The sequence below is a fragment of the Schistocerca gregaria genome, chromosome 2 (genome assembly GCF_023897955.1).
Source record: "Schistocerca gregaria isolate iqSchGreg1 chromosome 2, iqSchGreg1.2, whole genome shotgun sequence".
In the NCBI taxonomy this organism is placed as follows: domain Eukaryota; kingdom Metazoa; phylum Arthropoda; class Insecta; order Orthoptera; family Acrididae; genus Schistocerca; species Schistocerca gregaria.
The window spans coordinates 777,406,284-777,431,409 of record NC_064921.1 but is presented as its reverse complement, the minus strand read 5'-3'; the positions used below and the strand labels follow the sequence as shown (position 1 = coordinate 777,431,409).

Genomic DNA, 25,126 nt, shown 5'->3' with positions numbered 1-25,126 from the left:
GCACGCATTTCTCACGGGGTTTCAGTATTTTTGTCCAATCTCGGTAGTACAACACTGTGGTGTTTACCTTCTTATAGAGATTGTACGCTGACTCTGCAGGCACCAAATCTAACGTAAGTCTTTATGTACCGGCTAAAGGTGGACGGTCGAGAAGAAATACTGATAATTTCGAGAAACTTGCGCGGCTGGCTGGAGAAACGAGACGTGAAGGACATTCCAAATGAGAGACGAAAGTATCCGAAAAGAAACGGAGGGAATTCTTGGAGCGACGCAGCGGCCGGACGGTGGAACGTTAACGCGAGAAGTAAAAAAAGAAAAGAAGGGGACAAAATTGGGAGCGGCCGGCGAAAAGGCTTTAATGTGTCCGCAACGCGCGGCATGGCGCTCGGGCAGGGCAGAGCTGAGCGAGGTCCAGCCAGGTATGCGGGGCCGGCGCTCCGGAGCGAATGGGAAACAATGTTGTTGGTCGTTTTTTAGTGCCTGCCTCGGCCGCCGCCGCGCCGTACAAGAAAGGAGCGTGTGGGGGGAGGGGGGGGGGGGGGAAGGTGATGCTGTGTAGGAGCGGCAGCGTCAGGCAGGGTCCGGTTTTTTGAGGCCCGGCGCGGCCGGCCGCTCTGGTCCCGATAATTTACACTTTAAAGGCCGCTCACGGCGGAACGGAGCCGGCGCTCATATTAATAGCCGTTATTAGCGCACCTCGCTTCTCTACCTGCCCTGGCCGCTGCCCGCACAGCCAAGCCGGCCGCTCTCTACACGCAGAGCTGGGGAGTCCCGCACAAAGACTGAGCACTGCTGCGCACTCTGACAGTTAAACACTCTAGGCTCGTTACCGTTCTCCTGGCTCTCGCGAGTAAAGCCTGTCCTCACTCCTAGCATCCAGGGTAGCTGCCGTCTGACGCACAGATGACCACTAGACTAGGTGACTGCCATTGTCACAAGTGCTGTTGGCATCCATCCATATAGAGGGTGAACGCAAACTCCAACGGAGGCTGTTAAGGGGAATTTTCTGAGTACTTCACTACACGGACCATGGCTCCTTGGTGGCTCGTTACAGAATATTCATGATTTCATCCAGTTCGTTACCCCAGTTGAGGTTTGTTTTCTGTGAAAGCACCAGTACCAAAGTGAAGGAGTCTGTGACATGGAATCACCAAAACGTACAACAAATGGTTCAAATGGCTCTGAGCACTATGGGACTTAACTTTTGAGGTCATCAGTCCCCTAGAACTTAGAACTACTTAAACCTAACTAACCTAAGGATATCACACACATCCATGCCCGAGACAGCATTCGAACCTGCAACCGAAGCGGTCTCGCGGTGCCAGACTGAAGCGCCTAGAACCGCTCGGCCACTTCGGCCGGCAAAACGTACAACAAAAGGCACATTTACACGCTTCTTTTCGCGCACAACACGACTTCGCAAACTTGCACATCTGCTTACTACACTCAGTAAAAAGTACTTTATAAAATCGAGATCGCATAAATATCTCCTTATTTTCCAGAACCGGTTCCGACAAACTTTGCTGTCATCTTTAGGTCTTCAAAATTTTTGTTAAAAACGGAGTTTTTATTGTGAGTTAGAACCTCGCACCAAGTATTCACTATTCACGTTAGAGGATAAAGTGTAGCAACTAACACGAAGGTTTGTCAGTAATAAAACGTTTACCTTATGTACATTGCCATGTGCGTATATGTAGCGCTCACAGATTGTTAAATCATAAATATCACAATAAACTATAAAAAGCACAGTAGCACAAATGTTTACGTTTGCCTGCCATTTACGCCGTCTAAGATGCATCAGCAATTAATGAACACGACAAGCTAACGTAAAGAGTTGTGCTACTGTGCACATTGTTGTATTTTCTGATACTTATGACGTAACAATCACCTGTGAGCGCTTCCTACACGCACATGGCCATGTACACAAGATGCTTTTGGGTCCTAAATCTTTTATTACCGACAAACCTTTGTGTAAGTTGCTACATCATATCCACTGACACGACAACTAGGCGTGAGGTTCCAACTCACAAGGAACACGTCTTCTAACAAAAATTTTGAAGACCTGAAGATGAGAGCAAAGTCTGACAAACTGGTTGCGAAAAATAAAGAAATATTCATGCGATCTTGTCTAGCAAGTTTTTTTTACCAAGTAAAGAAGGTCGCTCCTTCGCATTTCTCGACAGAAAATTTAATGTTTATACTCAATACCCCCTCCCCCCCCCCCCCCCCCCCCCCCCACTCCCCACCCGTACTGCCGTTGTTGCTGCTGCACGTCGTACGTAACCGAAGGCAAGTCTATACCAGCGTGTAAAAAGGCAACAGATGATACACGAAGACTGCCGACAGAAGCCGAAACGCTTACTCAAAGGTGAGCTGCCAAATGGGAAAGACGCCTGCCAGTGTGCAGCTACCGTGGACGAAAAAATATGGTAAATTGGTGCAAAGAACACCTCAGTGTTTTTAATTGACGATATGAGCTGCATCCGTGTCTTTTTGAGATGTGAAGTAAAGATCACCACTACAGCAATAAACATGATACAATATTGAAGGAACTACGCTGTTCATTAACAGACTGAAGGGCGGAGACAACAGTGGAGAAAATTAAAAAGAAAATGCGTACTTTGTTCACAGTACTGCCAAAGAAAGGAGCGGTGCTATCAGTGAGGATGTTTACGTATTAGAATTTTAGTTGTTTGACAGACTTCGGTTCATCAGTGGTACGGAATCTTAGAGTAGCCGGTGGCTTCTTCTCATCACAGTGTACTGTTCCGTTCATTTCTATTGCACAATTTACAGCAGGAATCTGTAATTATCCTCCGTTAACTTCGAAACGAATATTCGGCCTATAAAAATCAGTTATTGTAGGAGAAATGTCAAGCTTCCTCACTCCTGCCATCTGCTCAGTCATTTTTTCACCCATAAAAGCCGTTTCTTTCTTTTCACAGTATATAATAGCAGTGGCCGCAGCGAAAGTTAAGACTTGCTGATTTTCTTGTAGCACTGAATGCCACGGCAGCCTTGCTCTCTGTACATGCAGCAGGGTCTGCTGACGTGCATTTTGTGTCGCGTCTAACCACACGTGACTACTCTCCCGTCCATTGAGCGAGGTGGCGCAGTGGTTAGCACACTGGACTCGCATTCGGGAGGACGACGGTTCAATCCCTCTTCCGGCCATCCTGATTTAGGTTTTCCGTGATTTCCCTGAATCGCTCCAGGCAAATGCCGGGATGGTTCCTTTGGAAGGGCACGTACAATAACTCTCAGACAAATGGAAAAATATTGTGACGTGGTTGCTGCCGGTGCGGGAAAGCCGAAGAAAAGCGTAGCTGTGCCGCTCTTCCATTGCATTTACCTAAGCCATACACGAGCTACTTCCTCGGAACACCCACTTATCTGTACTGCCCTGTATCGCAGTTCACGTACATTTAACACTGGCGGAAAGAGAAACCCGAGACAGAACTGAGCAGTACTGTATGCAGGTTTGAGGAGCAAGATTAAGTGCAGCATTGCTGTTTTCAATAGCAAGTGCTGCAAATGAGTGGGACACGTATGTTTACGACAAGATACACAGCGCATATGGTCCACATTTCAACAGCTACGTAGACCTTTTCAGCGTAATACAGATACCAGCGTACGAGAGAAAAGGAAATGCAATTACTCCACGCCAAGCCACCGGAGACCCCAGGTCCCTCATACCAAAGCAGGAAATGTCCCGGAAGGAGATCCTCAATTTTGTTGGCGGAGTTTGGAATACTCTGTATGAAAGAATGCGGTCTGCAGAGCTTCCAGAAGCTGATCCAGAGCTCATACTCTGAACAAACATGACAATCATTCGACTGATTTAAAACTAACAATATTTGCGGACCACGGAAGTCTTGTAGCTTGAGAACTTCTGCCACTTAACTCGCAGCGTGCTATCTTGCGAGGCAGGGAGTTGAGTTCGGCTGGGTCGTATTGGCACATAGGATCTTTGGTGTGGGAAAGAGGCGACAGACAACATCCAAAGTCGAACGGGAACAGTTCGCCAAAAATTCGCGAGGGCATCTGAAATATGCTCACCTACCCGCAGTGACAAGCGCAACATAACATGCTCTGTGGATCATGGAGAAGTTTACTGGAAAAATCTCAGTGATTTAAAAGGCACTGCATCAGCTACGTTTTTCTTGTTTAATAGCGTATTACTGGTATTTATTCTCAAGAGAAAATTTAGGACGACTGCAGGGGCAGAGTGGCTGAACAAGACACGGACACATCACATTCAGAGCTGACATAAAATTCCACAAAAGTAAAAAATGTGAATAAATTCCAAAAAAGCGTCACGCAGTACATGGATAAAAAGTAACTGGTACAATAACATTGTAATAAAAATCACTACTAATAGACACTCTTATGGGCTTTCAAAGAACGACATTTATGGTGAATGATATTAAAAAAAATGCCTCAGACCAGACGTTCCAAGGAGAGTCACATAGAATACAGTATTTCACCTTCCTGCACATATTTCGCGAAACGATCGCAGCAGGAAAATTAAACAAATTGGATTGGGGTCTTCTCGAAAGTTAAGTGTGGATTTATGATAATAATAATGACCCTCACTGGTAACATCTGTCAATTAGACCGATTAAGTAAACAGTCCTTTTCACAGTAAAAGCTAATACAGATTATCCAAGTGTACTGGCTGAATATCAGAAATTAATATACCTGCCTTTCAACAGACGCTGCTCTATCAATGGCACAGAAAAATCCTATTCGTTCAACTACAGGAAGATGCATCACGTTGAATGACCTTGCACTCTTACAGCGATACTCGAATCATTATCGACTCGGTGAATGATAAGCTAATCGATTTCTACCATGGTGAGGAGTAATTTGTTTTCGAAAGGCAGCTGTCACGTTACAAATCCATGTCCTCTCTCCTACCATGCAGAAATCCTGCTCTGATTCTACAGAACACCACTGGGGAGGTAAAAGCTGGAAATAGAAACCGACCGGGCAAGTGGCTGTAATCGTTATATCAACTGGGCAGTAACGCCAGACCCGGCTCCAGGAGACCGTGGACCGAATCCAGGCCAAGGCGACAGCCACAGCCGGGGCCATTCACCGTTAAGTAATGACTCACGGCTGCAAGATGTCGCAATTACATCCGTCATTATCTAACCCGACTATGACGAAAGAAATAATGATCTTTTTTGTCTATACGCATATTCGCAATACTCACTTCTATAGTACATTTCACCTTCGTCTAGTCTTCAGTCAGTTTCGACGCAGCTCATACCAAATGTATTCCGTACAAATCTATTCATTCATCTCTGCGCAGAACTGCAGGCTACATGAATATGAAACTGCTTACCATATACACACAAGTCTTGGTGTCTCTCTAAAATTTTTATCCCCCCCCCCCTCCCATTTATAAAACTGAGTATTCCTTGATGCCAGCCTGTACCCTTCTTTTAGTCACATATTACTGCCAAGCCTACCTCCAGCATTCTTCTGTAGCACCCTATTTCACAAGCTTCTATCCTCTTCTTGTGCACACAATTTTTCTCCTACGTTTCACTTTCATTTGTAGCTACACACGAAAGAGATGCTTGCGTCCTTGGTCGTTATGTTCCTTAAATAATAAAACACGTCTACTACTTTCAGTGCCTGATTTCCTTGTGTAGTTCTCCCAGCATCACCTTACTTCATTAAACTACATTTTAAGGATGTTCAAGTCACTCTGCAGTCTCCAAAAATGTACAACTGTGTGTGGAATTTTATGGGACTTAACTGCTAAGGACAAACACACACACCCATGACCGAGGGCGGACACGAACCTCCGCCGGGATTAGCCGCACAGTCCATGACTGCAGCGCCTGAGACCGCTCGGCTAATCCTGCGCGGCGTTTGGTAGCAATGTAATATTTTCCTGCGTTTAGTGTTCTAGGGTTGAGAACTTGCAACGTTCGAGAGCAGGGACTGATGGCCTTAGCAGTTAAGTCCCATAACATTTCACACACATTTGCACATTTTTGCTACTAAACTATCGATAAGTTTACTATCCCACCTATTATTCAAAGGAAGTCGTAATGTATAGGCTATCCATCGGTTAATTACCATTATTAGATCTCCAATGGTAGGTCATAAAAATTAAGTACAAAATGTCCTGTTTTATACCCTATTGCAATCCTAAATCCACAAGGGTTTAGTAATGTGGAGTTAAGAAGACGGAGTTCCATGAGAACTCCGTTCTTCAACTAGCGCTTTTTAGAATCTGCAAGCTACCCGCCGGTAGCATCGCAAGCACCCATGGTACGATCTTCTGATCACGGAAGTCTGCGGTGTTGGAATTGGAAAAACGCTGGAATGAACATCCACCCCAAACCGCCCACCTACTTTAAAACACAACGACGAATCTTGAAGGTTTTGATTATCCCCGTCGTAAACGGTCAAGATTCCACCGCATTCGAACGAGTTGGAAAGTGTGCCCATCTTGAAAACGTTAAGTTACTACAAAATGTGTGTGTGAATTCCTAAGAGACCAAACTGCTGACTCATCGGTCCCATAGAGGTTACTGACCCCGTCAGATTTAATGGTACGAGGGCACAGTGGACAGCCCATCAAAAACTGAACACAGATCAAGTATAAAAACAGGAAGGTGCACTGGACTGTGAAAAAAAAAGAAAAACGAATCCTTCACCGGAAAACACGTCTGGTGTGTCATACACAGCATTAGTGACAGAACGTGTGTCATGATACCTCCTATCGACGTACCTACACTATGTGGTCAAAAGTATCCGGACACCCTGAAAAACATACGTTTTTCATATTAGGTGCATTGTGCTGCCACCTACTGCCAGGTACTCCATATCAGCGACCTAAGTAGTCATTAGATATCGTGAGAGAACAGGATGGAGCGCTCCGCGGAACTCACGGACATCGAACATGGTCAGGTGATTACGTGTCACATGTGTCATACGTCTGTACGCGAGATTTCAACACACCTGAACATCCCTAGGTCCATGGTTCCGATGTGATAGTGGAGTGGAAACGTGAAGGGACATGTACAGCACAAAAGCGTACAGGCCGACCTCGTCTGTTGACTTGCAGAGTCTGTTGACTGACAGAGCCCGCCGACAGTTGAAGTGGGTCGTGGTGTGTAACAGGCAGACATCTATCCGGACCATCACACAGGAATTCCAAACTGTATCAGGATCCACTGCAAGTACTATGACAGTTAGGTGGGAGATGCGAAAACTTCGATTTCATGATCGAGCAGCTGCTAATAAGCCACTCTTTACGCCGGTAAATGCCAAACAACGCCTCGCTTGGTGTAAGGGGCGTAAACGTTGGACTACTGAACAGTAGAAAAACGTTGTGTGGAGACCGGATGGCAGGGTGTGGGTATGGCAAATGTCAGTGAACGTCGTCTGCCAGAGTGTGTAGTGCCAACAGTATGATTCGAAGGCGGTGGTGTTATGGTGTGGTCGTGTTTTTCATGGAGGGATCTTGCAACCCTTGCAGTTTTGCGTGGCACTATCACAGCACAGGCCTACATTGATGTTTTAAGCACCTTTTTGCTTCCCTCTGTTGAAGAGCAATTTGGAAAGCCGACTTCGTGCCAGGTCTCACCGGTCCACATCGATACCTCTCCTCAGTGCAGCACTCCGTGAAGAATGGGCTGCCATTCCGCAAGAAACCTTCCAGCACCTGATTGAAGGTGTGCCTGCGAGAGTGGAAGCTGTCATCTAGGCTAAGGGTTGGCCAACACCTTATTGATTTCCAGCATTACCGATGGAGGGCGCCACGAACTTGTAAGTCATTTTCAGCCAGGTGTCCAGATACTTTTGATCACATAGTGTGAGTGAGTGACATATGCCTCCTTGCCCGCTGTAGATGTTCGTATGAATGTGAATGTGACCAGTAGCAAGGAAATGATGAAAACATAATAGTTTGTCACAGAAGCTGCAACAAACGACGCAACAGTTTCACAATCACACCGTTCCTCTGTGCTCTGTCAAAACATATGTTTTTAACGTTTTTGAAGTTGCGTTTCGTTTTGGAAGTCTTGAGTCTTGAATTTCTTCGTTGTAACATAGTTCACACCCGTTTATTCGTTGTTTTCATTTCTGTGAGACGTCCGTGTGGTACCTCGCCAACTCTCACTATTCATTACATTTACTTGCGACGGTAACGTATTCTTACCACATGACCCATATTCTATAACCAATGTATAGTATAACGACTGCCAAGACTACAGAAAGAGAACAAACACTTCAAGGACCGGACGGTCAGCTCCCAATGTTGCCCGTTAGGCAGTTCAGTACCACCACCACTTAAGTACGACGCCATTGCTGTTTCGGCCTGCTCTTCTTGCGCTTTGACCGTTCACGGTTTCTATTTTGCTTATTTTTCCACAGTTCAGTACACCTTCCTGTTATCATGCTAGACCAGTGTTCAGTTTTCGACGCGTTATCCACTGGGCCACCTTAACACTAAATCTGAGGGAGGTGCGATGGGTGGTTCCCCTTGTCAGAAACTGATGGGTGCGACTGCGATGCGGACGTCCAGACGTCCAGACGTACGGGGTGCATTCAAGTTCTAAGGCCTCCGATTTTTTTTCTAATTAACTACTCACCCGAAATCGATGAAACTGGCGTTACTTCTCGACGTAATCCCTCGACGTAATCGCCCCGCAGAAGTACACATTTTTCACAACGCTGACGCCATGATTCCATGGCAGCGGAGAAGGCTTCTTTAGGAGTCTGTTTTGACCACTGGAAAATCGCTGAGACAATAGCAGCACGGCTGTTGAATGTGCGGCCGCGGAGAGTGTCTTTCATTGTTGGAAAAAGCGAAAAGTCACTAGGACCCAGGTCAGGTGAGTAGGGAGCATGAGGAATCACTTCAAAGTTGTTATCACGAAGAAACTGTTGCGTAACGTTAGCTCGATGTGCGGGAGGATTGTCTTGGTGAAACAGCACACGAGCAGCCCTCCCCGGACGTTTTTGTTGCAGTGCAGGAAGGAATTTGTTCTTCAAAACATTTTCGTAGGATGCATCTGTTACCGTAGTGCCCTTTGGAACGCAATGGGTAAGGATTACTCCCTCGCTGTCCCAGAACATAGACACCATCATTTTTTCAGCACTGGCAGTTACCCGAAATTTTTTTGGTGGCGGTGAATCTGTGTGCTTCCATTGAGCTGACTGGCGCTTTGTTTCTGGATTGAAAAATGGCATCTACGTCTCATCCATTGCACAACTGACAAAAAGAAAGTCCCATTCATGCTGTCGTTGCGCGTCAACATTGCTTGGCAACATGCCACACGGGCAGCCATGTGGTCGTCCGTCAGCATTCGTGGCACCCACCTGGATGACACTTTTCGCATTTTCAGGTCGTCATGCAGGATTGTGTGCACAGAACCCACAGAAATGCCAACTCTGGAGGCGATCTGTTCAACAGTCATTCGGCGATCCCCCAAAACAGTTCTCTCCACTTTCTCGATCATGTCGTCAGACCGGCTTGTGCGAGCCCGAGGTTGTTTCGGTTTGTTGTCACACGATGTTCTGCCTTCATTAAACTGTCGCACCCACGAACGAACTTTCGACACATCCATAACTCCATCACCACATGTCTCCTTCAACTGTCGATGAATTTCAATTGGTTTCACACCACGCAAATTCAGAAAACGAATGATTGCACGCCATTCAAGTAAGGAAAACGTCGCCATTTTAAGCATTTAAAACAGTTCTCATTCTCGCCGCTGTCGGTAAAATTCCATCTGCCGTACGGTGCTGCCATCTCTGGGACGTATTGACAAAGAACGCGGCCTCATTTTAAAACAATGCGCATGTTTCTATCCTTTCCAGGCCGGAGAAAAAAAAAAAATCGGAGGCCTCAGAAATTGAATGCACCTCGTACTTTGGAGATCTACCCACTCCATGCTTTCAAACGAGTTCTGGAAAACTTACTTGAAGTGATATGAATGTTGCGACCTCATTGCCAAATTTAAACACGAGGCTGTGAAAACAACACATCGTTCTCAAACTGTGTCGGCGTTATCTGAAGAACACACTCGACATACATGTAAATGCTTGTGTGGGCTTTTATGTCACCGAAAACAGTGTTATTATCAAGCGAGGAGCCTAAATATGACGAATCTTTGGAATTGCTGCCGGTGGCCGATCGTATGTGGGCCAGAAGAGTTGTCCAACGCTCACGGTGCCTCGTAGACCATATCAGGACGCGTCTTCGCCGTTATCAGGGCCGTAGTGGGATTACACGATACTGCATCTACATCTGCACTCTACAAACCACTGAGAATTTTTTCATAGCAGAGGGCACGTCTCATTGTACTGATTATTAAGATTTCTTCCCGTTTCATTCACAAGTGGACAAGGATGACGCTTAAGTGCATCTGTGCCTCATGATCCCTACGGGAACGATACTTAGGGGTTGTGGTATATTCTTAGTCATCATTTAAAGCCGGTTCTTGAAGCTCTGTAAGTAAGCTTTTTAGGGATAGTTTACGTCTTTATTCGAGAGTCTTCCATTTCAGTTTCTTCACTATCTCTGTGACACTCTACCACGGATCAAACAAACTTGTGACCACTCGCGCTGCACTTCTCTGTATACCCGTTCAATGTCCACTGTTAGTCCTATCTGGTACGGGTCTCACACACTTGAGCAGTATTTTAGGATGGGTCCCCGGAGTCATTTGTAAGCAATCCCCTTTGCAGACTGATTGCATATTTCTAGTATTCTAGCAATAAACTGAAGTCTACCAACTGCGTTACTCACGACTAAGCCTATGGAATCATTCCACTTCATATCCGTACTACGTGTCACACCCAGGTTTCTGTATAGGTTAATCGATTCCATCTATGACTCATTGATACCACATTTTTTCGTTTTGTGAAGTACACAGTTTTACATTTCTGAATATTTAAAGCAGATTCGCAACCTGTACACCACTGATCACTGAGTATTTTTGCACATTTTTTTCAGACAGTAGTTCACTATAATAACTTCATCATTTGTATACCGTCTCAAATTACTAGTGATATTGATCGTAAGATCATAAATATACAACATGAACAGCAACAGTTCCAACACACTGCCCTGAGGGACAACCAAGATTACTTCTACATCTGAAGACGACTCTCCATCCATGATAACATCCTACGTCCTCTCCACCAAGAAGACCTCAATACAGTCGCAAACTGCACTTTATACCTCACTGTAGTTTTGACAATAAGCTTAGGTATTGTGCAGACTCAAATACTTGTCGGAAATCGAGAAATACTGCATCTACCTGACTGCTTTGATCCCAAGCTTTCAGTATGTCACGTGAGAGAAGTGAGAGTTGGGTTTTGCGTACTCGATCTTTTCGGAGTCCACGATGGCCTCGATGTTTCCCGAATTAATGATGACTGGCATGGAGAACGTCCTTCTGTTCAAGGTTCGAGATATCTCATTATGTTTGAGCCTAACCTATTTTCTAAGTTTCTACAACAAATCGATTTACGCACATTGGGCGGTACTTTCTGGGTCTATTACCCTTCCGTACGCGGGTGTGGCCTGTGCTTGATTCCAGCTACTGGGCACGGTTTTTTCTTCGAGGGATCTACGGCAGTTTATACTCAGAAGAGGGACTAAACTCAGCAGGAAATTCAGTACAGAATCTGAAATGAATTCTAGATAGCTGTCCCTAATTCCAACAGGAAACGCGTGGATTCACCGATGTATTGACCATTTCTGGTTTGGCTACACTGCAGATGTTTGGTGCACAGGAAAGCAACGAGATGGTCAGAGGCGTGGACAACCGTGGCCTTCCCGGCCTGGTGGGGAAAGTCCGCCGCCCGGCTCAGATGTGGCCTGCGGCTGACTCACGGACCGTGTCTACCGGGCCGAGGTGAACGGTCTGCAGTCTCACTATTGCGCCACGTAAATCGCTAAATACGGCACTCGGGGATACAGTGCCCGGACGAGGCCGCCTTAAGCAACCTATAGAGCAGAGTCCTGACACAAGAGGCGAGTTTTAATGAAAGAGATAGCAGTACTCCTTACGTAAGTGGGAAGACAAAGAATCACTCACTTCTTAATGTCCAACCTTCCGAGAACAAAGTTCGACAAGAACATGAGTTTTCTCATCCAACATGGACAGGGAAGAGCATAGGACACTGATATGTTTGCCAAAGTTCACTAGATTATTATTACAAAACAATATCTTTCCATCCATCACGGTGTCAATTCACTCTCAAATTTCAAACATTTTTTAAAAATTTTGTACCTAATATAGATGTCATATCTGTTCCATGACGCCGATCAAACAACCACGCCAGAAAGTTTGCTGAGACCCTGGGCATATACCGAGAACGAGAATATCATACAATTTATTAGATTTTGGACGTGAGAAAGCTCTTACCCAAATGGGTTACCGAATGTTTCCACGCAGACCAAAAGCGTGAATGAGTGGCCGCTTCACAGTCCATTGTGGTCCAGTTTCGTCGGGATCCTGTGGAATTTTTGGATCGTCTCGTCCCCATGGATGAGTGGACATACATTTATGATTCAGAAACAAAATAACCGTCCACAGAATGGAGACACAGTGGTTCTCCGCCGGCCGGTGTGGCCGAGCGGTTCTAGGCGCTTCAGTCTGGAACCGCGCGATCGCTACGGTCGCAGGTTCGAATCCTGCCTCGGGTATGGATGTGTGTGATGTCCTTAGGTTAGTTAGGTTTAAGTAGTTCTAAGTCCTAGGGGATGTTAAGTGCTCGGAGCCATTTTTTTATCCGTCTTTTGGGGGAAAGGTGGAATCCTATTTATTAGGTACTTACAACATGGTAAAACAATCACGTAATGTAGTTTGTTGAACTTCTCGACAAAGAAAAGGAGCCCCTGGTTTCCAAATGTCGAGGGAAGCTGAGAAAAGGAATCTTGTGACTGCAAGGCAGTATCCCTCCGCAGAAGGCAGCCATCACGCAGCAAAATTTGGCAGTCTTCACTTTCGAATCCTCAAACATCGACCTTATTCACTTAACTTGGTCACCTCAAACTGTTATCTATTCCCAAACCTCAGGAAACATCTCAAAGGAAGAAGTTTTTTGAGCACTGCGGGAATCAGAAAGGCTGCGAATGAATAGTCTGGAGTAAAATCAATTTTTCAAAACAATTTGAGATGAGTTACAGAAGCCGGAACAAAGATGCCAGAACTGTGATGTGCTCTAAGAGCAATATGCATTTTTTGTTTATAAAACCAAGGACTTATCAGCACCACCAGTAAAGCAGTATACCATGTGTCTGCATGTATGCAGTCAACTGTCCTCGGAGTCAGTCTACAGTAACTGTAATCCTTACCGCAATTACTGTTTCGATCGTTCCACACATACTCCCATTCCTTTCACCTTCGCCTAAGAAAAGGAAGTGTATCGTAAACAAGAAGCGGTTTCTTTAGTAGTCTGCTAAACATGCGAAAACGTGACAAATACACGGGTGTGTTTGAGCTTAAGTTGGTGCACATGTGCAACGTTTTAGGGTGCGTTCACACTGGCACCGACAATGGTTCAAATGGTCTGAGCTCTATAGGACTTAACATCTGAGGTCATCAGTCCCCTAGAACTTAGAACTCGAGCGGTCTAGGGCGCTGCAGTCATGGACTGTGCGGCTGGTCCCGGCGGAGGTTCGAGTCCTCCCTCGGGCATGGGTGTGTGTGTGTGTGTGTGTGTGTGTTTGTCCTTACGATAATTTAGGTTAAGTAGTGTTAAAGCTTAGGGACTGATGATCTTAGCAGTCAAGTCCCATAAGATTTCACACACATTTGAACTTAGAACTACTTAAACCTATTTAACCTAAGGACATCACACACATCCATGCCCGAGGCAGGAGTCGAACCTGCGACCGAAGCAGTTCCGCGGTTCCGGACTGAAGCGCCTAGAACCGCTCGGCCACCACGGCAGGCGTGTCCGGTCTCCTGCGTCAGTTTTTGGCAGGATCAACGTTAGATTTTAAGTTCTTAGGGTGGGGTGGATATTACGACGCCTGTGTGTTTGGATACGAGTGCTGCATAGCCGCTTATGCTATTAAAGAGACGCCGAATGCATGTGAATGAGCTTTCCTGTCTCCTATAGAACGTGGAGAGTACTGTATACTCTGTCTTCAGTTATCGGAATAACCAGACAAGTTTTACGAACATATGCGATGACGGGAGACACTTTCTGTTACATACTCAAGATAATTCGTGGCGACCTTGAAAAGGAAGTAATAAACACTGTTTCGCTGTATTTATTTAAAGTTCTGACGTTCATCAATTAACCTTCAGTGACTGTAATTTAGCACACAGGCGACAGACAAGCATAAAATGTAACATAAGGTACTCCGAAAACCTAAAGCAATTAAAGGCGAAAATATATGCCGTACACCACATTTGAAAACCACTTCACATTAGCAGTATCACTATCCTTCTTACATAAAACGCCAGTAAGCAGTATTAATAACTTGCAGACAACTAATGACAACCCACCACAAAAAAGATCCAGTAGAGCTATAAGCGTGTAAGATACGCTTGTTCACTTGAACAAAGTAATATTTGACGTTATAATCTGTGCCTAAAATTCTCAATAAAGATTTTGCATATTTGAGATTTCGAATAAACCTGCGTTTTCAGTCAACAGATTGCGAACTGTATCCCGATTATGATATTTTCAACCACAGGGCGCCACTAACTCACTCTTTCTCGGACTAAATGTATCGGTTTGTTCAAAAAATGTTCAAATGTGCGTGAAATCTTATGGGACCTAACTGCTAAGGTCATCAGTCCCTAGGCTTACACGCTACTTACCCTAATTATCCTAAGGACAAACACACACACCCATTCCCGTGGGAGGACTCGAACCTCCGCCGGGACCAGCCGCACAGTATGTAGCGGTTTCTCACGTTCCATGTCTCGTGTGCGAGAACGTCAATCGATTTGACCGAAGAGGACAAACTGATATGAATTTCACCGATCGTCATTCGAAGTCTATATCTTCGGAAGATGACCGCGCACGTAGTGAAGTACTGATTTGAAAAGATCGGTGATGTCGGTGGTCAGCGGAATTCTCCGATATCGGAGCCACAGTAACCGCAGCCTTTACTCGTACGACTTCGCAGCCGCTGCGCCCGCCGACAAGAGAGGCCCACGTTCCCTGAACGGCGCGTACACCAAAGCGGCCGCCGGCGCGCGACGTTTGTGAGACGGGCTGTAGGGCTGCGAGCACAGTGGAGGCGCGGCGCGGCGCGGCGCGGCGATTCGTCTCGCATTTATCGGGCGGCGGCCGCTGTGAGAGCGTGACGGATCCGCCACAGCGCAGCCGACCCGAGCTGCGCGGCCGGCCCCAGCTCGCGTCAGCAGCGCGGCAGGCTGCGACAAGGGTACGGAAAACCACACGCAGCCACTCTGCTCATGTCGAGCAACTCACCGGCTTGCAGGGTGGCAATTATCGAACTATATGAAAAAAAACGTAAATTAGTTACAAACTACGCCGTGCACATACTTTTTTCTACATGTGAACGTCACTACAGCTGAATGGGTTGAAAATAAATAAACCGCCAGGTCCTGATGGGATTCCAATTCGGTTTTACAGAGAGTACTCTACTGCATTGGCTCCTTACTTAGCTTGCATTTATCGCGAATCTGTTGCCCAACGTAGAGTCCCGAGCGACTGGAAAAAAGCGCAGGTGACACCTGTATATAAGAAGGGTAGAAGGACGGACCCTCAAAATTACAGACCAATGTCCTTAACATCGGTTTGTTGCAGGATTCTCGAACATATTCTCAGTTCGAATATAATGAATTTCCATGAGACAGAGAGAGTGCTGTCCATGCACCAGCACGGCTTTAGAAAGCATCGCTCCTGCGAAACGCAGCTCGCCCTTTTATCACAAGATATCTAGCGAACCATGGATGAAGGGTGTCAAACGGATGCCATATTCCTTGACTTCCGCTGCAGACTCCTAACTAAGGTACGAGCACAAGGGATTGGTTCCCAAGTATGTGAGTAGCTCGAAGACTTCTTAAGTAACAGAACCCAGTACGTTGTCCTCGATGATGAGTGTTCATCGGAGGTGAGGGTATCATCTGGAGTGCCCCAGGAAAGTGTGGTAGGTCCGCTGCTGTTTTCTATCTACATAAATGATCTTTTGGATAGGGTGGATAGCAATGTGCAGCTGTTTCCTGATGATGCTGTGGTGTACGTGAAGGTGTCGTTGAGTGACTATAGGAGGATACAAGATGACCTGGATAGGATTTGTGATTGGTGTATAGAATGGCAGCTAACTCTAAATGTAGATAAATGTAAATTAATGCAGATGAATAGGGAAAAGAATCCTGTAACGTTTGAATAGTCCATTAGTAGTGTAGCGCTTAACAGTCACGCCGATTAAATATTTGGGCGTAACATTGCAGAGCGATATGAAGTGGGACAAGCATGTAATGGCAGTTGTGGCGAAGGCAGATAGTCGTCTTCGGTTCGTTGGTAGAATTTTGGGAAGATGTGGTTCATCTGTGAAGGAGACCGCATATAAAACGACCTATTCTTGAGTACTTCTCGAGTGTTTGGAATCCCTATCAGGTCGGATTGAGGGAGGACATAGAAGCAATTCAGAGGCGGGCTGCTAGATACGTTACTGATAGGTTTGATCATCCTGCGAGTGTTACGGAAATGCTTCAGGAACTCGGGTGGGAGTCTCTAGAGGAAAGGAGGCGTTCTTTTCGTGAATCGCACTGAGGAAATTTAGAGAACCAGCATTTGAGGCTGACTGCAGTACAATTTTACTGATGCCAACTTAAATTTCGCGGAAACACCACAAAGATAAGACAAGAGAGATTAGGGCTCGTACAGAGGCATATGGGCAGTCATTTTTCCCTCCTTCTGTTTGGGAGTGGAACAGGGAGAGAAGTTGTGGTATGAGGTACCCTCCGCCACGCACGGTATGGTGGATGCGGAGATGGATGTAGATGTAGACTACAGATGTTCGGATTAAGCTTATGAGATGTTCGATATCCCTTACATCATTGGCGATGATGTGGCGCAGACGAATAACGAAATTCTGCATGACCCGCTGAATGTCGGTACGTCGATCTGTCGACTACCTCCTGGATAGCTGTTTTCAGTTCAGCAGTGATTTTTGGGTCACTGCTGTACAACTTGTCTTTAATATAACCCAACAAAAGGGAGTCGGATGTGTTCAGATCTGAAGAATATGGCGGCCAATCGAGAACCATGGCAGTGGCCTCTGCGTATCCCAGATCCAGAATGCGGTCCCCAGAGTGCTCCTACAGACTCTCCTGCTTCGATGGGGGTCACTTTGCATAATAGGAATGAAATCATCTTCCAAAATCTTCACGTACCGTTCGGTAGTTACCGTGCCATCAAGGAATACCGCACCGATTATTCCGTGACTGGACATTGAATACCACTCAGTCACCCGTTGAGGAAGAAGAGACTTCTCGATCGCGAAATGCGGTTTCTCAGTCCCCCAAACAAGCCAGTTTCTCTTATTGATGAATCCTTCCATCCAAACCGTACTAATTCTCAACAAGGCCCGCGGTCAACCGCGCAGTTTGGACGTACTAACGCAAACCGTTCAGAAGTTATGACGATTTTATTTCATATAGTTCAATAATTGTCAACCTATAACATGCATAAACACACACATTAGGCTGTCTTTTTTTTTTGGGGGGGGGGGGGGGGAGACAGAAATAAACGACAAATAACTCCAATGTCCAATACCCAACTAACATTTCCTTTGGTTGTAAGGCATATGCCGCAACCAATAATCCCCTCCCAAACATTCCCGACCACCTCGCCCGATATTTCACTGAACGGGTCGGATCTCAAAACAGTCCTCTCTGACTTCATCACAAAAAAATGAAAACTATAAAAATTTTGCCGGCCGGAGTGGCCGAGCTGTTCTAGGCGCTACAGTCTGGAACCGCGTGACCGCCACGGTCGCAGGTTCGAATCCTGCCTCGGGCATGGATGTGTGTGATGACCTTAGGTTAGTTAGGTTTAAGTAGTTCTAAGTTCTAGGGGACTGATGACCTCAGAAGTTAAGTCCCATGGTGCTCAGAGCCATTTATAAAAATTTTAAAAATAGTAAAAACGTACGTAACAAGTCACATACATTACCACGGCTGACTTATTCTGCTGTAGTTATATTTAGCATTACTTAACATTACTAGGGTAAAGCTTGCAGAAAAGAGTCCTTCCTTTCATAAGCATTTCTTTTATTCCTTCCTGACTTTTCATAGACAAATGTATGTAGTGGAACTCTTTGGTTGCAGGTTCCGCTGTGCATCTGAAGAAGTCCCGTAAATGTGAAAGAAATATTAGAAAACTATTTCTCGTACACAAGTAAGTAAGTTCTATTTTTTAACGGAAATAAAACGTTAGCAGTCGCCACGTTTGGCTTCTGTCAACATGTATTTCGTATGTGCCCTGCCTCGTGTTGCACTGCAGATGCAGGCATGGAATTCTTTATGTACTAAGGGCAAATGGAATGGTGATAAAGGTTTCGAAACCAAGTCACGTCACACTTCTCTGCAGAAAGAATACCGTATAATAATTAATGAAAATATTCTAGATATACTCGACATCAACTAGTTTCAAAATTGCTTGACTGCTAGCTTGCTTGCTTGCTCGAGCCATGATATTCCGGGAACAAACAATAACTGCTCTCGTATTTGTTAATTCTTATGTTTTGTTTCCTTCGGCCAGTTATCGGTATGCATGCGACAGCATGCATCCCTAATATGTTCGAAATCGCCGCGCATAAAAACAGGATTTTCTGGCGATCACACCTCGGATTCTATTGGGTCAAGCGTTTTCGTTAGCTACGGACCATATGTATACGAACAAAAGGATTGTCTTAGTGTTACCATCCTACAATGCAAAGTGGGAATATCATACACTTCCTTCTGCTTGGGCAAATAGAGGAAATCGGCCGATTCTTTCTGAATTTCGTGTGGTCTGTAGTCTGTATGATGGAACTTACGGAAGCATCATTAGTTCTTGGGCGGTTCCTCGGAAAGTACCACAAAAAGAGTTTTTGATGATATATTCACCGTCACCAGGAGCCCAAAATCCAGCCGAGGATTCCAAGATGGCTACCCACAGCAAACGACTGAAATTTTTACGATATATTCGTAAGATCACGATCTTTGAAAATTTTCTTGATATCTTTATCCGTTTCCAAGACACAGTGGTTCAAAATTACCCTACTTCTACACTTCTCCCGGGACGTTGAGAAATCTAAATAATAAATAACCGCAGCAAATTGTTCAAATTTTAACGAAATATTCTCTAGGCATTTATCTAGAAGACCCATTTCCCCGTTTTCACCAATCTTTGTCCATTATCGACGAACATCCCAAAAACTCGTTTTTTGGGAACCAAAACCCAGCCGCGGATTCCGAGACGACTATGTACTGCAAATGGCTGTAATTTTTACGATGTGTTTCTAATATCGAAAATTTACTCCTGTCTTCATCCGTTACCGAAATACAGAGGTTCAAAATTACCCTACCCGTACATGTAAAATAAGCACGCAGGCAAAAAAGTTGTTGATAAAGTGAGGCAGCACGCAGAAAAATGCTGTAAAGTGTATTCGTTATCATCTGAGAGGTTTATGCTGTAGTCTTGAAGCACAAACAAAATGCTTTTGCACGTAGAATCTGGTCTGAGGTGTAAGATTAGTTTTGCGGTATTTTAATTTCACGCAAGTAAAGTATCACAATTTTACTAACCAGTATATTTCTTCCGATATGAGTTACATGCCCTGCTGAAGGAGGGAAAAGAAGGGAATCAGCGGAAAAATACTCCTATCGGAGCACAAAAAAATGGGAATATGTTCGTTCGCGTTTATTTAAGACTGACTGAGAAGTGGGCTACCTGTCTCATTCTACCTTCCTCAACACCCCTAAAACATTTCCCAAAAATGCGAACATATTCGCGCTTTTTTATGCTGAGAGGGAAGAAGACAGTGGCAGTGGCGAGGAGACGAAAGAGCAATAAATACTGGAAGATTTTAGACAGAGGTTGTGTAATAGGAAGGACGAACGAGACAGTGGCAGTGGAATTTGGGACAGTAAAAGAATAGTGCATGCAAGGGGAAGAGTGAAAGAGGCAGTTCCGGAGTTCCGGGGGGGGGGGGGGGGTCGAGGAGAGAGAAAAAGAGAAAGTGGAAGTGGGTGAGAGCCAGTGATTATGAGAGACAGATTGTACGAAAATGGCAACGAGGAAGAGAGAGAGCGACAATGAAAAGAGACAGCAGCAGAAGGAAGGGAGGTATGGGTACTAGCAGTAAGAGAGGGAAGAGGGAGATAGTGACACGAAGAGGAGACTGTAGTAGTAGGAAAACTTGTAAAGGTGTTGAGGAGGGTAGAATGAGGCAGGTACCCCACTTTGACAAGTCAGAGTCTTTTAAATAAACAGGAACATGTTCGAATTCTCTGTGCTCCGATAGGAGCATTTTTCGCTGGTGATAGGTTACGGTAGAAAGGAACCAAACATTTCGTGTCTTAAGCAACATGTGAGCCATGACAACATATTATACAACAACGAAATGAGTTCATGATCGAACCTTAGAATGAGAGCATGCTGTTTGCATTCCAGAATTTAAAAAGAAAATCACCATCTTCAATGACTTCATCTGCTTTCCGTATGATTTCGGTCTTCCGCTCATTTTTTACAATACTATTGAAAATGTAAAAGCACGTTACAGGGATACCACAAAAACTACACAAGATAAAAAATGTAACTGAACAAATAATAAAAGTGTACGATCGACACTGTTTTCGCAACATCCGCTTGTTAAAACATGCGAGTAAGAGGCTTAGCACATTTTATTTATTTGTTTTTTTGGGCCCAACCCAAGATATTTCACCAACCCAGGACATATTTTCGAAATTCGTTAAAGCATTATACTGAAACATTAACTTTATTTATTCAACTGTATTGTTCACCAGACATGACCTTTCTTTTCGGAAAAGGTGTTCGTGTCTTGCAGTGCGGTATGAAAATTGAGCCTCTTTAGCAGCACTCTCCAGATCACTGTTATACCTAACGTTGGTTTAAAAAAAAATTCTTACTTTTAGCGAAGCATTAGCATTATTAGAACTCCTACGTTTTTTTCACGTAGTCTTTAATTATCACTCTTACATTTACGCGCAACAAAATATTCTCCAGTGGCATAGTGTGCAATAAACACGTTCATTGTTACTGTCATTACATATTTTCATTTTCAAAAATTTGCATTCCTGTTGCAGTTTAACATTAAATAAAAGCAACTGCAGCGTATAATAAGTTATACTCCACCTTGAACTTTGATGAAAAATATGGTGACAGTACAATATCCCTTTTTAGCGCACGTCAAAAAGCTTTGTCAAATAAATTTGAAGAATATTTAATCATATTTCATTGTAAAAGAAATATACTAGTGTAATAACGGTCTTAGAAAATGTTTAATAAAATATAGGTCCTCGCCAGTTACAAAATTCTTAAACTCCGGGCAGCACTAAAAAACCAGGAGCGTCCGGGCTAATACAGGACCTATGATGTCTACCGAGTAGCATTCTTACATTTGAAAGTATGTAATTATACTGCAAACATAAACGCTGCTTTGAAACTGAGTCAACAGTGTTACAAACACAAGCACAGAATTTCTCACTTACTTAACGTCCCTTATTTACAGATACCCACGTACGTACACACATACGGAGATGTGGAAGTAAACAGTACGGTCACTGTAGCACAATTTACGCTGCACTTGGAGCACGCGTCCCGCTGACGTACCTTGTCGCCCTCAGACGTGTCCTACAGCGCGGCCCTTTTGACAAGCGTCCGCTAATGGGTGGCTGGTCTTTTGGAAACGCCGACACTTAAGACAGCTTACACACCCTATCTGACTGTCTGCCGCATCAAGACGTGAGGGAGCGCAACACTACCGGGTCATCCACTAACTGAAAAGTCGTGGAAGTCATTCAGATTCTAGAACTACAGAATACTCTCCTATTAATACCGAGCACGACGGTAAGTTATATGAGACGCTGGTAAGAGAAGCTGACTCAATGATTCTGTGAAACAGGATGTTTTTGAGTTATCTCTGCTCTGTGACGTGAATAACTATTTTCATATTAACTGTAGGCACTGCAAGCAGATAAACGCAAACGTAAGCGACTGTGAGAGAGTCACGAAGAAGATTTGTTATTTGTACAGTCGTAGGCAGCTGGAGGGTGATTAGAGTTTTAGGCCCCAGCCGATGACGTGAATTAGTGATGCAGCAGTTACTCAGTTACACAAAGATGAAGAAATGAAACAGCCATATAGCCTACTTAGAGTCAGTCCTGACATTCAGTTGTGATACTTAGGGCGATGTGGGGCAAAAACCGAAATCCGTTTGCCTGGTCGGAAGATCTGAACTCGGTATCGTCCCATTAGGAGTACAGAACTGCAACACTGAGACACATCGCTCAGTAGTTGAATACGTAATGTTAGTGAGATATTGACTGTTTCACGAGGCTTGAAATCTGTGTGAACTTATTCTCAGCAACCAAAGATCACTGAATCTGTGATTCCGCTTCACAACTATACTCCGCAAGCCACCATACGGTATGTGGCGCAGGGTACCTTGTTAACGACTGTCGCCGGCCAGAGAACGGTTCTAGGCGCTACAGTCTGGTACCGGGCGACCACTACGGTCGCAGGTTCGAATCCTGCCTCGGGCATGGATGTGTGTGATGTCCTTAGGTTTAAGTAGTTCTAAGTTCTAGGGGGCTGATGACTTCAGAAGTTAAGTCCCATAGTGCTCAGAGCCATTTCCACGACTGTCACTTCCCCCTTTGCTGTAGCAGTCGCAGATAGTTTGCGGGAACATCGATTTCTAGTAAGCCTTCGTGTGGACTCTAATCTCTCTAGTTTTACCTTCACGGTCTTTTCACGAGATACACGTGGGAGGAGGCAATTATTTGTTGCCTCATCTAGGAAGGTATGCTGTCGGAAGATAAACAATAATCCGCTCCGCGATGCGGGAAAGCTCTCTCGTAGCGCCAGACAACAGTTGGTCGATCATATGTGACGCTTTCGTGCTCACTAAATGAACGTCTAATGAAACGTGCAGCTCTTCTTTGGATCTTCTCTGTTTCCTCCTACCTAGCGAGGGTCCCGTACTGACTCGCAATATTCAAGTGTTCGTCGAACGAGAGTTTTGTAAACTACTTCCTTTGATGATGGACAAGCTGCGTTCTGCTTGCTAGAAACCCTTCATTCCGATCAGAAAGTTAGGCTGTTATTTCGTACGCTCGCATAATGTTCATTATGTGGCTGTGCGGAACTGCTTCGTATGCCTTCCGGGAATCAACGAACACAGCAACTATTGATTTCCTGGTCTCGTGGACGGACAGGACGACCTGGGTTTCACACTAACGTTGTTTTTAGGAAGCCGGATTGTTTCGTACAGAGCCCATTTTCAGCCTCCAAAAATGTCATAGTACGCGTGCATAAAACACATTCCAAAAGTCTACAACTGAGAGACGTCAGGGATAAAGGCCTACAGTTTTGTGCGTCTGTTCGACTACCTTTCTTGAAAACAGGAATTATTTGCTCTTCTTTCCGATTACCAGGAATACGTACACCGCTGCTAGAAGAAGGGCAAGTTCTTTCGCATACTTTATGTACACTAGTGGCCAATAAAATTGCTACGCCACGAAGCTGACGTGATACAGACGCGAAATTTAACCGAAAGGAAGAAGTTGCTGTGATATGCAAATGACTAGCTTTTCAGAGCATTCGCACAAGGTTGGCGCCGGTGGCGACAAGTACAACGTGCTGACATGAGGAAATTTTTCAACCGATTTCTCATACACAAACAAACAGCAGTTGATCTGCGTTGCCTGGTGAAACGTTGTTGTGATGCCTCGTGTAAGGAGGAGAAATGCGTACCATCACGTTTCCGACTTTGATAAAGGTCGGATTGTAGCCTATAGCGATTGCGGTTTTCGTATCGCGACATTGCTGCTCCCGTGTGTCGAGATCCAATGACTGTTAGCAGAATATGGAATCGGTAGGTTCAGGACGGTAATACGGAACTCCGTGCTGGATCCCAACGGCCTCGTATCACTAGCAGTCGAGATGACAGGCATCTTATCCGCATGGCTGTAACGGATCGTGCAGCCACGTCTCAATCTCTGAGTCAACAGATGGGGACGTTTGCAAGACATCAACCATCTGCACGATTAGTTCGACGACGTTTGCAGCAGCATGGACTATCAGCTTGGAACCGTGGCTGCGGTTACCCTTAACGCTACATCACAAGACAAGAGCACCTGCGATGGTGTACTCAACGACGAACCAGGGCGCACGAATGGCAAATCGTCAGTTTTTCTGATGAATCCAGGTTCTGTTTACAGCATCATGATGGTCGCATCCGTGTTTGCGACATAGCGGTGAACCCACATTGGAAGCGTATGTTCGTCATCGCCATACTGGCGTATCTCCCGGCGTTATGGTATGGGATGCCATTTGTTACACGTCTCTGTTACCCCTTGTTCGTATTGACAGCACTTTGAACAGTGGACGTTAAATTTCAGATGTGTTACTACCCGTGGCTCTACCCTTCATTCTATCCCTGCGAAACCCTACATTTGAGCAGGATAATGCACGACCGCATGCCGCAGGTCCTGTACGAGCCTTTCTGGACACAGAAATTGTTCGGCTGCTGCCCTGGCCAGCGCATTCTCCAGATCTATCACCAATTGAAAACGTCTGGTCAATGGTGTCCGAGCAACTGGCTCGTCACAATACGCGTCACTACTCTTGATGAACTGTGGTATCGTGTTGAAGCTGCATGGGCAGCTGTACCTGTACACGCCATCCAAGCTCTGACTCAATTCCAGGCGTATCAAGGCAGTTATTACGGCCAGAGGTGGTTGTTCTGGGTACTGATTTCTCAGGATCTATGCACCCAACTTGCGTGAAATGTAATCACATGTCAGTTCTAGTATAATATATTTGTCCAATGAATACCCGTTTATCATGTGCCAGTAGTGTATATGTGTATATGTTCGTAGGTTTTCGCTGTCGGAGTCAACTTCCACAAAAGTGTTATCGT

At 45.1% G+C, this 25,126-nt stretch overlaps 1 protein-coding gene across 1 annotated transcript in view; it reads right to left on the bottom strand.

Annotated features, from left to right (window-relative positions):
• LOC126335021 (frizzled-9-like) overlaps positions 1-25,126 on the bottom strand; it is a 199,613-nt gene that overhangs the window by 157,489 nt on the left and 16,998 nt on the right. The window lies entirely within an intron of this gene.